This window comes from Microtus ochrogaster, chromosome 17 (assembly GCF_000317375.1).
Source record: "Microtus ochrogaster isolate Prairie Vole_2 chromosome 17, MicOch1.0, whole genome shotgun sequence".
Classification (NCBI taxonomy): domain Eukaryota; kingdom Metazoa; phylum Chordata; class Mammalia; order Rodentia; family Cricetidae; genus Microtus; species Microtus ochrogaster.
In genome coordinates, this window is record NC_022019.1 from 33,613,423 (window position 1) to 33,624,439 (window position 11,017).

At 49.3% G+C, this 11,017-nt stretch overlaps 1 protein-coding gene across 1 annotated transcript in view; it reads left to right on the forward strand.

The window, feature by feature from the left end:
- The window catches only part of Ubac2 (UBA domain containing 2), a 157,337-nt gene that overhangs the window by 59,764 nt on the left and 86,556 nt on the right, over positions 1-11,017 (forward strand). The gene's annotated exons all lie outside the window — the stretch shown is intronic.

Here is an 11,017-nt window from a genome sequence, read left to right on the forward strand (position 1 = left end):
AGTGCAGAGGCCCCAGGTGGAGGACCTGCCAGTGCAGAGGCCCCAGGTGGAGGACCTGCAGTGCAGAGGGTGCAGGTGGAGGTATGACCTTGGTGATAAGGAGCTACACAGAGTGATGGAGACTGAGAGGCTGGTTCAAAATGGGCCAGGGGTTGAGGCAGCATTCTTATTCCTTTTCTGCTGATGTGATATATGCCTGGACAAAACAGCTTTAAGGGAAAAATGGTTATTTGGCTCATGGTTCCAGGCTCGAGCCCATCATCACGGGGAAGTCAGGGCAGTTACTTGAAGCAGCTAGTCACATAAATCCACAGTTAAGAGCTGAGAGAAATGAATGCATATTTGCTTTCTCTACCTTCACCCATCTTAGGGCCCATCAGTGGGCTGGGTCATCCTATGTCAATTAATACGGTCAGGCAATTCCTCAGAGACATGCTCACAGGTCAGTTTCCTTCTCTGCTGGTTCCAGACTGTGTCACCATGGCAGAACAAGCTTCCACAGACAGTTCACAGAATTTCACAGACCCCTGCTGTAATATTTTACAAGCTGTAGCCTATACTCAGTGATGGGAGCTGTTGCTTGTTTCTTTAGGAGGTGGGGGTGTTCTGGTTTGTACTGTTTTTAATCTTTGATTTGATTCCTTTTAAAACATTTAATTATTTAAAATGCATTTACAGTTATCAAATTAAATTTGAATTCTAGTTTCAAGTTATTGAAATTTCCCCAGGGTAGTCTGTTGTTTCCTGGTTTGAATTTTCGTTATGAACTCATTCAGTGGCTTTTGTCTGCTCTTGGTGCCTCTATGTGCGCTAGCTGGTGCCCGAGTCTGTGGAGAGGGATGTTGTCTTTACTGATCTGGGTCTGAAGGATTTTCATTGTTGCTCCCATGCCAGTGGGGCATGGAAAACCCAAACCGTAAGTTCAGGTGGGCTGTGGGCCGTACACTGTTGTTTTGTGTTGGAACTGTTTGTTCTTTTCCTTTTTCAAGACATTAGTGTTTGCAGAGGCTTTTGTGTTGTCATTTTTCTGTTTAGGCAGACTGTGGGTGGGATAATATATTTACTTCTCTCTGCAAAAGACACAGATCTCTGGGCCGGGTCAGTCCCTGCTCTCTCTTGGAACACCTTTGAGCCTGCAACTCCAAGAGCTTGCAGCTGGGCCCCCGAAATAGCCCATGTTTTAATTCATGTCTGATTCTGGCACCAGAGTTTATGGCTGAAAAGCCATAAACTCTTGAAGCATATGCAGGAGCGAGAGAACACTCAGCCTATTTCGGCTTCAGTATCTTGAATAGTGACCCCTTAGTGCCACTGAGTTTATCTGTGTACCTCGCACTCTTACGTGGTGGCAGGACTGTGATAGGTTCTCTTTAACATGCACACCTCAGAGCAGAAGTGCCTGCTCAGGCATCCTGTGTCCTTGTCCAGGCTACTGTAACTAAGTGCTACAGGCTGGCTGGCTCAGCAGTGTATTTCCTCACGATCTGGAGGCTGGCAGCAGAGACAGGTGTGTGTGTGTAGTGGTGGTAGTGTGTGTGTGTGTGTGTGTGTGTGCATGTGTGAGGGTGTGTGTGTGCACGTATGTATGTATGTATGTAGTGTGCATGTGCATGTGTGAGGTGTGTACGTGTGTGTGTGTGGTGGTATGTATGCACAATTATTTCTTTCTTATTGTAACTAAAACCCCTGACAGAAACAACTTGAAGCAGGATTAGTTTTGGCTTACGGGTTCGGAGGGTTCAGTGTTTCTTCTTCAGGCAGTTCATGGCATAGTGGCCAGGAGACTGACACAGGGGAGTGTTGACGCTCTCTGGCGTGACCCCGTCACTTGTGCTGCTCCACCCAGCAGCCAGCCTGTAAGATGGTGCCATTCACATCCAGGGTGGCTTTCCTGCTTTGTCACAAACATATCCAATCATGGGTCTCTGTCTCCTTTGTAATTGTAAACCCAGTCAAGCTGGCAGTAAAGGGGCCATCCATCACACATGGTGTTCATCTCTTCCTCTGCACTTTGGTTACAAAACCCTGATGAGATAAATCCACAGCTTGTCAATAGCCCGTGCTGTGCACTGGGCACCCTCCCGTGCTGTGCACTGGGCACCCTCCCGTGCTGTGCACTGGGCAGCCCTCCTGTGCTGTGCACTGTACACCCTCCTGTGCTGGCTGTTTGAAAAATCTCTGATGTAGGAGAGGTTTCAAGGAATTTTCTGTCTTTTAGAAATTTTATTTTAGCCTTTCCCATTTCAGATTTTTGATCTATTTTGAAATTTTGTGTAGAAGCCAAAGCATACATTGAAAACTATCTGTTTACATTTATGTGTGGATGTTCACATATCTATCTTTTTTATTAGAGAATAACTTCTTAAAGTAGCATCGCCCTGACAGCTGATAGACGCTGCTGTTCATGGTCCGTATGGTTTCAGTTTGAGCTGTTTTCAGGGTTTCCGACACTGGTGTCCATCTGTCCCTCGATGGCCATGGTTTTCTGCAGTACTGACATAGACCACCCTGAGTTTGGGGTCTCTGACACGGCTGAGTCCGTCCCTCAATGGCCGTGGTTTCTGCCGTACTGAAATAGACCACCCTGACGCTTGGGGTCCCCGACACTGGTGTCCATCCGTCCCTCAATGGCTGTGGTTTCTGCAGTACTGAAATGGACCACCCTGAGCTCAGAGCTTGAGTTTTAAGGATGTCTTTCCTCAGCACCTTCCCTAAAGTTCTGTTTTTGTGCCCCCTGTTGCCATTTCCTTCAACATCACCCTGACTTTTAATGCCCCAGTTTAGTCTGTCAGCTTCAGCCCACATAATGGAGACACAGGCTGGGTCAGATCTGTTTTGTCTTGTGTTCAGTTTCATCTTGGCAGTACATGTATGGAGTCTTTTTTGCCGTTAGTGTAGGGTAGTGTTGTGTAAATCACTGTACTGCTGCCAGTTCACACATGGTAATGGAAGGCCTTGTTTCTGGGTATTGTAGTGCTATTCTGTGACCCTCTGCCTCTTCTGCCGTGGACACGCACGTGTTTCTGTTGGGTGGTATCTGGAGTTAGAGGCTGGAGTGTATGTTTTCTGTGCTTAGCCAGTGAAGATTGTTGCCAACCTTGTTGGTTGGGAATTCCAGAACAACTTACTGATTCTGGTCCTCATGAGTTATCCTCAGAATGTCAGGCAGGCAGGGCCAGAGTCACCTGAGACTCGTGTTCCAGAGTGACACGTCCTTGTGGTGGAGGGCAGGAAGCCTCGGTTCCTCTTCTCCGGAGTGTTAGAGCCCTTGCCTTCAGTCACCCGCAGGAGCCGGGGGACACTTAGTGTCGTAGTTCAGACTGTCTCTGCAACCGCTGCGTTGTCCTTTATTTAGGTAACTGGTTCTTTCTTAACTTTCCAACTTCGTTTTTCCTGGTACCTTGTTCTTGTCCCACAGATGCAGTGTTTCTGTCTTCCTGTGACAGTAAAGAATAGCCGCCTCCCGGTCTCTCCCAGAGTCTGCTTCTCCCGATTTCCCTGTCTACTGGTTATTCTCTGGTTTTGTTAGTCGGGGTTTCGCTCAACTCTGTGCTCCTTTGCTGTTCCCATTTAAGATCCAGTTTAAAAGAGAATGGGGGGGGGAGGGTAAAGGGAGGGGCCCAGTTGGGAAAGTGCTTGGTGTTCAGGTTCCCAGCACCCACATACAAATCCGGATGGGGTTGCCTGCACCTGGACTCACAGCACTGGGAGGCAGCCACAGGAGGGATCCCCCACCCTCCTACCCTTTCTTGGGCGTGGGTGGGGTTGACTGTTCCAGCCTTCCACTGTCTGACCTTTCCTGTTCCCTCCCAGCCTGTGTGGGGCTCTCAGGATCCTGGCTCTTGTGGTTCAGACGCAGTTGAAAGGGGCAGGCTGTGCGTCAGAAAAGCCGCTGTCATTGTCACGCAGGAAATCCCAAGGGCTAAGAGCTCTCTTCTAGGAGCAGTGAACGAAGATCAAAGAGGGATTTTTTTTTTATCCCACTGCTGTGGGTAGGCAGACTGGGGGCTACCTGTGTCTGCCCTGCGGGCCCCTGGGAAGTTAGTTACCCCGGCTGTGACAGTCATGGTGGTTACGCCAGTTTGGCTTCTCATCCCAGCCAATGACGAGGTGACACGGCTAACCTGCAAAAGGGAATTGGGAAGGTGAACATATTCTCACCACGTCAACCTGGGTGTTCGGACGAGTTCTGGGTTTAAACAGAGGGCTCAAGGCATGTCTGGGCGAGCAGTCCAGGTCAGGCTGTTCCACCATCATCACCACCGCTGCTTCAGGCTCCTGCAAGGACATCCAGCAGGTTGTGAGCACCGTGTAACTGTCTTCCTGGGAGAGGAGTGGCACAGGCTGCCTTGTCCTCCCAGCGGGAGGTTCTCGGTAGTCTGAGGGTCAGAGGAGGTGTGCAGTGCTCTTCTCCAGCCAGGAGTCATTGCTTTACTGTCAGCCGCTCTCTGTCGTGGTGGTTGTGAGCCTTCAGAAGAGGCCTCTCCGTGTCATTCTAACGCATTTGGGGGAAATGGATAAATCCACAGGGGCTCGGCTCCTCCTTCCCTGGCAGAATTCTTTTTTTTGGTTTTTCGAGACAGGGTTTCTCTGTGGCTTTGGAGCCTGTCCTGGAACTAGCTCTGTAGACCAGGCTGGTCTCGAACTCACAGAGATCCGCCTGCCTTTGCCTCCCGAGTGCTGGGATTAAAGGCGTGCGCCACCATTGCCCAGCCCCTGGCAGAATTCTTTTCTGTCTCGTTTTAAGGCTATTGGCAGTGGTGAGAACATTTTTTCTTTCCGTTGATTATACGAGATTACAAGATTACTTCTAAAGTCTGGCGTGGCCTGCTTACCAGAGCGGGAGCCAGGGACTGGCCAGGACCACAAATGAAAGTAAAGCCCTGCACAGCAGTTTTTTCGGCGATCAGAATCTTAGGACTGTGGGCTGTGACCTTCAGAGAGATGTGAGTGGGTGGGTCCCACTCTTCACGGGAGAGCACTGGCGAAGACTGCCCTTTTGGTTGTTCTCAGGTTGCATCTCAACCCTTCCTTTCCTTCTTTCTCTTTTAAGAAAGTACACAAGGTGGCTACCAAGATGCTGTGGGTGGTAAGATGAAACAGAAACCACTAGGGTTGCCCCAGGAGTTCAGCCAGTGAAGGGAGAGAGCCTGAGTGGCTATTCTTCGTGCTGGAATCCTACCCCACTGCTGGCTTTGTCTTACTCCACAAACATGTGTCCTGGTCCCTTTTGCGTTCCACACAGCCTCCATCGCAGCCCACTCCAACTCAGCCAAACCAACATGAGTATCTCCTCAAAACTCACTCTGAACGTAACACAACTGCAGTCACCAGGGAAGGCTGCCTCCATCAAGGTGGCCCGTGTCTATGGGACACTTTCTTGATATGATTGAGGGGGAGTGTCTAACCTCTGGGCAGGAGGTCTTGGGTTGAACAGAAAAGCAGGCTGAGCAAGCCATGGAGAGCAAGCCAGCAAGCAGTGTACTCTGTGGTCTCCACATGAGCTCCCGCCTCTAGGTTTCTTCCTTGAGTTTCTGCCCTGACTTCCCTCCTGATGGTTTGTGGGGTGAAAGTGTGAGTCAGATAAATCCTTTCCTCCCCAGGTTGCCTTGGTGATTAGCAGCAGAGAAGCCTTATTTCTTTACAAATTGAGTTCTGATCACCCTCCTTTCTCTGCACTCAGGGTGAGGGTAGTAGAGGGAGCAGGAGGGAAATTCCTGCAGGTTGGCCTGCACAGGGACCTGATGCTTCCTTCTGAAAACACCCATGTCAGCAAAGATGCCTCACCAACAGGATCGCAGCAAGCCTTTCCCGTTGTCTGAGCAGATTATGGGTTTGTTGCAGGTCCCATCTTACCCAGCTTGTCTGAGCAGATTATGGGTTTGTTGCAGGTCCCATCTTACCCAGCTTGTTCGCTCTGCCCGGTGCAGGATGAAGCCAGCGCTCGAGGGCTAGCCCAGAGAACTCAGAAGGCCAACAAATGAGCTCATCCCACCAGAATCCTTCGCTATCAGGATCAGCCCTCACTATCTTGTGTATTCCCTTTTTAATTTTGTGAGCCTGTGATGACAGAGTTGGTGCCAAGCCATGGACTCAGGGATTGGGCAGTCTAGCTGCGGCCACAGAGAGCATTGCTCACCTCGTCTGTGGTCAGTGTGAGTATCAGCCGTTGGGATACTTTAAGGGAAGTGGGTAATGTGGGCGCAGTTGACAAAAAGCAACAGTTAGCTCTCTAACTTATTCATCTACCTGGTGAGAACTTGAGGTAGATAGTCATAGCCTGAAAGGTGATCCTTTAGAAGTGATATTTCTCGAAATAGAGCCCCCAGGACCTCCACCTGTGAAGTGGCCACCTCAGTGCTCTTAGACTGGTTGACTAGACAAGCTGGGTATAAATAGGCACTGTGTGTGTGACACCCTTAATTTCTGTTTAAAAGAATCATTGCATAACTGGTAAAGTTAGGTGTTTTATCCTCAAGAAACCATTCTTGGACAACGAAATATGTATAGGAATACGTAACTCAGTTGACAGAGTTGGAATTTTACCCAGAGCAGTGGACTCTCAAGCCATATGGCCCTCTGGTCACAGTGAAGCCAGAGGAGTGGCTGGCCTGTGGTTTGCTGTCTGTCGGTGTGGAGAGCATGGTCTGAGTGTTGGTCACAACAGATGTTCAGGCGCTTTGTCTCCCCTGTCCAGCGTACCTCAGGCCTTAGACTTGAATCTGTTCTATTTCTTCCTTCTCTTTCCTTGCTCTCCCTACACGCACAGGTCAGCCTTGGGTAGTCTCTATTGCTGTCCTCTTTGGTCTCTGTCTGAACCTGGGCTCCCTCTTAGAGCTGGACTGGCTGGCCAGGGAGCCCCCAGCTCCTGTGTCCACTCCTGTGTCCCCACACCTGGCTTTTCCATGGGTGCTGCGGGTCTGAACTTAGTTCAGTGGGTAATTTAGATGCTATAGTGACTAAACCATCTCCCTGGCTGCCTCCCACATCCTGTCTGCTTCCCCATCCCCCTAGTGCCCTCCCTGTTGGTATGGCCAGGCCATTCAGAGGAAGACTTGAATGTGATGACCCAAAACAAAAGTGACTACAGAAAATTCCTTTTCTCAGTTTTATTTAGAACGAAAGCCATGAGATAAACAGCCGCCATCCAGCGGTTTGCAGCCGCCATCCAGCGGTTTCAGGGAAGGCTTCCACACACAACCTGTGCCTCTTCTTCATCCACCTTCACCTTTAACTGGGTCACAGGCTCTTGTGGGTTTTTCTTTCCACCAGTTTTTCTCAGTACTGCTAATAATTCATAGAAATGAAACAATAAGGTGTTGTTTGACCCTTGCCTCTTCACCAGGGTGTATCTTGTGTCTGACAACGAGAGACTGCGCCAGTCTTTCTCACCACGATGCCTCAGTATCTTTTTCTGCTCAGGTTCCTAGAATATGTAGATCGGACACTTCTAAACCATGCAGACTTAGTTCTTACTATGAGGGACTGGGATGGCCGTATCCTGTCTGTCCTCCCGCGGCAGGACAGAGGAGGTATTTGGCTACATGCCCTCTGTAAGGGCATCCTCTTAAGACTGTGTTTATCTGCCTAACCTGCCAAAAGCCCCATTCCTACTGGCACCACACTAGATTTCAAAAGGGCTGGAGGGACGGCTCCGCAGTTAAGAGTCCTGATGCCCTTCCAGAAGACCTGGGTTCAGTTCCCAGCACCCACGTGGTGGCCATAGCCCTCTGTAGCTGGGTGCAGGGGATCTGATGCTCTCTCCTTTACCTCAGCAGTCACCGGTGCATGTAGTCCACAGGCGTACTGTAGGCAAAGCACTCACACACAATTAATTTAGAAATTAGATTTCATGGTGAACTTTACAGGACACAAGCAGTCAGCCAATCACTCTTCCCCAGCCTGGGCGCCTCCGCAGTGGGCACAGGCATTACAAACGTGCAGCTGATCGCTCCTCCCCAGCCTGGGCGCCTCCGCGGTGGGCACAGGCATTAAGTGGATGGTGGGTGACCTGCCAGAGTAAATAAATCAGCAGAATTGCATTTTGCTGCCTTTTGTTTGGATTCTTGCAGCAGCCACCTAACATGGCCGTGCCCGAATCTCCTCCACCTCTCCCAAGTTTGTTTCTAATTGAGTCCTTGCCTGTCTTTCCCCCTGGAGGTGCCTACAGCATCTCCCACTAGTCAGTCCATCGCTGCCGTCTCAGAGGGAGGCACCGTAGGGAACCACCGCCAGCCAGCCAGCCAGCCATTCAAGCCTTGTTCTCTGCCATTCTGCCTTTCTAACAGCATCCGAGTGGCCTCGCTCAGCACTCCCTTTTTGTCCTGTGTCAGTTCAAGCCCTCCCGCCCATACCTGATTACTACTTCCTCTCTCCCTAACAAGACTAATGTGAGTTTCCTTGATCTCTGCTCTGTGACTCTTGCTTCACCCTGAATGAACCATCCCTTCCCGTGCGCTCTCTCGGAGCAGCTGCTCAGCAGGGAGCAGTGAGAGACTCCTCCAGTCCCAGACCCTGCAGCTGTCACCAACACCCCAGCAGGGAGCAGTGAGAGACCCCTCCAATCCCAGAACCTGCAGCTGTCACCAACACCCCAGCAGGGAGCAGTGAGGGACCCCTCCAATCCCAGACCCTGCAGCTGTCACCAACACCCCAGCTGCTGCACAGCACTTGCCCCCTTGATTCTTTTGCAGGAATCGTCGATGTCTGTTTCTTCCGCTCTTGTTTCCTTCTCTACTTTCCTTTGGTAAATTGCCTGAGATACTACATATGAAAAGAATAAAAGGATTGAGTTTCAGGTTTCTGGGGGCTTAGCTCGGGAGTAGAGTGCACACAAGTTCCTGGGTTCACATGAGAAGAAAATTGGGCTTGGGGGTAGCTTTAAAAGATTGAAATATTATTTTTGGAAAATCATTTGCAGGGTCGAACCTAGAAACAGAATCCATTCATTTGTATTTTCTCAGAATATCTTTCTCACCCAAAAAGTTCTCAAACTTTTGCTTTAGTTCAGAGTTTGGGTGTCTGGTGCCAGGCAAGTATTTAACACTTGACCCTGAGTCAGACATTGATCTGCCCCCCCCCCCACACCTGCCCTAGCCTTTGGCACGTACCCAGCCATCCTTAGAGAAACCCTGGAAGGTGGGACTCCATCGAAGAAGCAGGCTAAACACCTTTCAGTAACCTTCTCCGTAAGCCGGTGGAAGAAACAGCACCGTGCTAGAGGGCAGGAAGGAAGAGGGAGTGTGTCTTGCTTGTGCATTTGACAGTGAAGAGTCAGTTTGCTTGAGATACTAATGGTGCCTTCAGAATCACAGTGTTGTGCAGAGCTGCTCGCTTGGTTTATGTGGTCAGAGACTTAAAGCTTTGAACGCTGCAGGGATTTCAGTGGCCAGGGCATTTTGCCAGGGCATCTGATACACCTATTGTATCCAGCTTACAAGGCTCGGCAAGTCATCACTGGAAGGTCGTGTAAAGCCAAGGTTGTGTCTTCCATGAATTCCTATTCCAACATGAAGGGCAGTGACATAGTTAAATTAGAGTTACCTCAGTGTTGGCATGTCTGACATCGTGGCTTCACTATTTTCAAGGTCAGTTCTCATTGTGTAGTTCATGCCAGGCCAGCCTGGAACTTGATTTATGTACCAGGCTGACTGTGACTTCACAGTTCCTCCTGCCTCAGCCCTAGTACCAGCGTTACCGTCATGTGTTACTACTCCTGGCCTCGCCCACATGGCCTTTGCTGTGGGTGCTTTCCTGTTCATTATCACACCCCGGCTTTGCCTCGCATGTTCCCAGGTGTTACCAAATGACACTTGAGGGCACTGCTCAGTGCTGGGCCTTGATAGGAAGTAAATAGGACCTTGGAAAGAGTTGGCCCCACCTTAGAGGCTCATGACCAGTGAGGCTTGTTAAGGCCCCTAATCAGGTAGGATATTTCTAGTAGGTGACTGAAATAACCTCGGTGGAGACTATTAGTAAAAACTTGTTACGAAGAAGTTTAACATCTGTTTTCATTTCTGCTTTTTAATTGCTTTGCTGCTCAATTCCCTTATTTCAGCTGTCTTCCTCTTGGACTCAAAATATTTGAGTATGTCACAATTTCCAGCCGATAGGAGCAGGCTTTGCTCAGACAGGAATCGAAGTAGGGAAACTTTCAGGACTGGTGATGGGGAATGTGACACCGGTCCAGTCAGACGCAGGTGACAGTGAAATGATCACCGAGCAGCGGGGGAAGCAGAAGGCTCCTTGTAGTCAAGATTCACTTCCTGTTCTTGTTTATCATTGGAAAGCTGCACCTTACGAAAGATTTTAGATTCAGATCGTTGTATTGTTCTAAGAAAAAAAATATTTCAAAATCCTAACCACGTCTTGGTAACTATAGCGAGACACATAACACAGAAAAATAGTCTCATACCTATTTTAGGATAGCCTTGAATCTTTGAATATGTTACACATTGAGTTCTGAAACACCCATATCCTTGTCATCTGAGGTCAGATGAGGAAAAGCCTAGAGTGGCTCTGAGGGGCCAGGCTTGGGGCAGGCCTGCTCGCTTGGGCTGCTCAGTCAGTCCCTCTGCGTCTGGCTGATTTAGCAGCAGATGCCATAGATACACAGAGCTGGAGGCGGGTACTCGAGATTCTCCCCCTGCTCAAACTGCACCATGCACGTCACGTTACCTAAGCCTGGGGTCGGAGGTTGACTTGCTCTGTCTTCCATGACTGATGCAATAAATACGTATATACTTTTTATGTTTTAAGAACTAACCAGACAAAGGTTATTTGTTGATTGATAGCAGCGACGACATGGAGAAAACATGTGGAGTAACATTAAAGAATGAATATTAAAATGATTCTATTTGAGGAAATTTTATTTTTATTTTGGTGGTGAGACACTGCGATGGGATCAAACCCAGGACTTTGTGCATGTGACGCAAACTTAAAAAATATCTGCCTGAGTGTGTAACTCCACGTGTGTGTGTATTCAGGCATGTGCACATCTGCCTGAGTGTGTAACTCC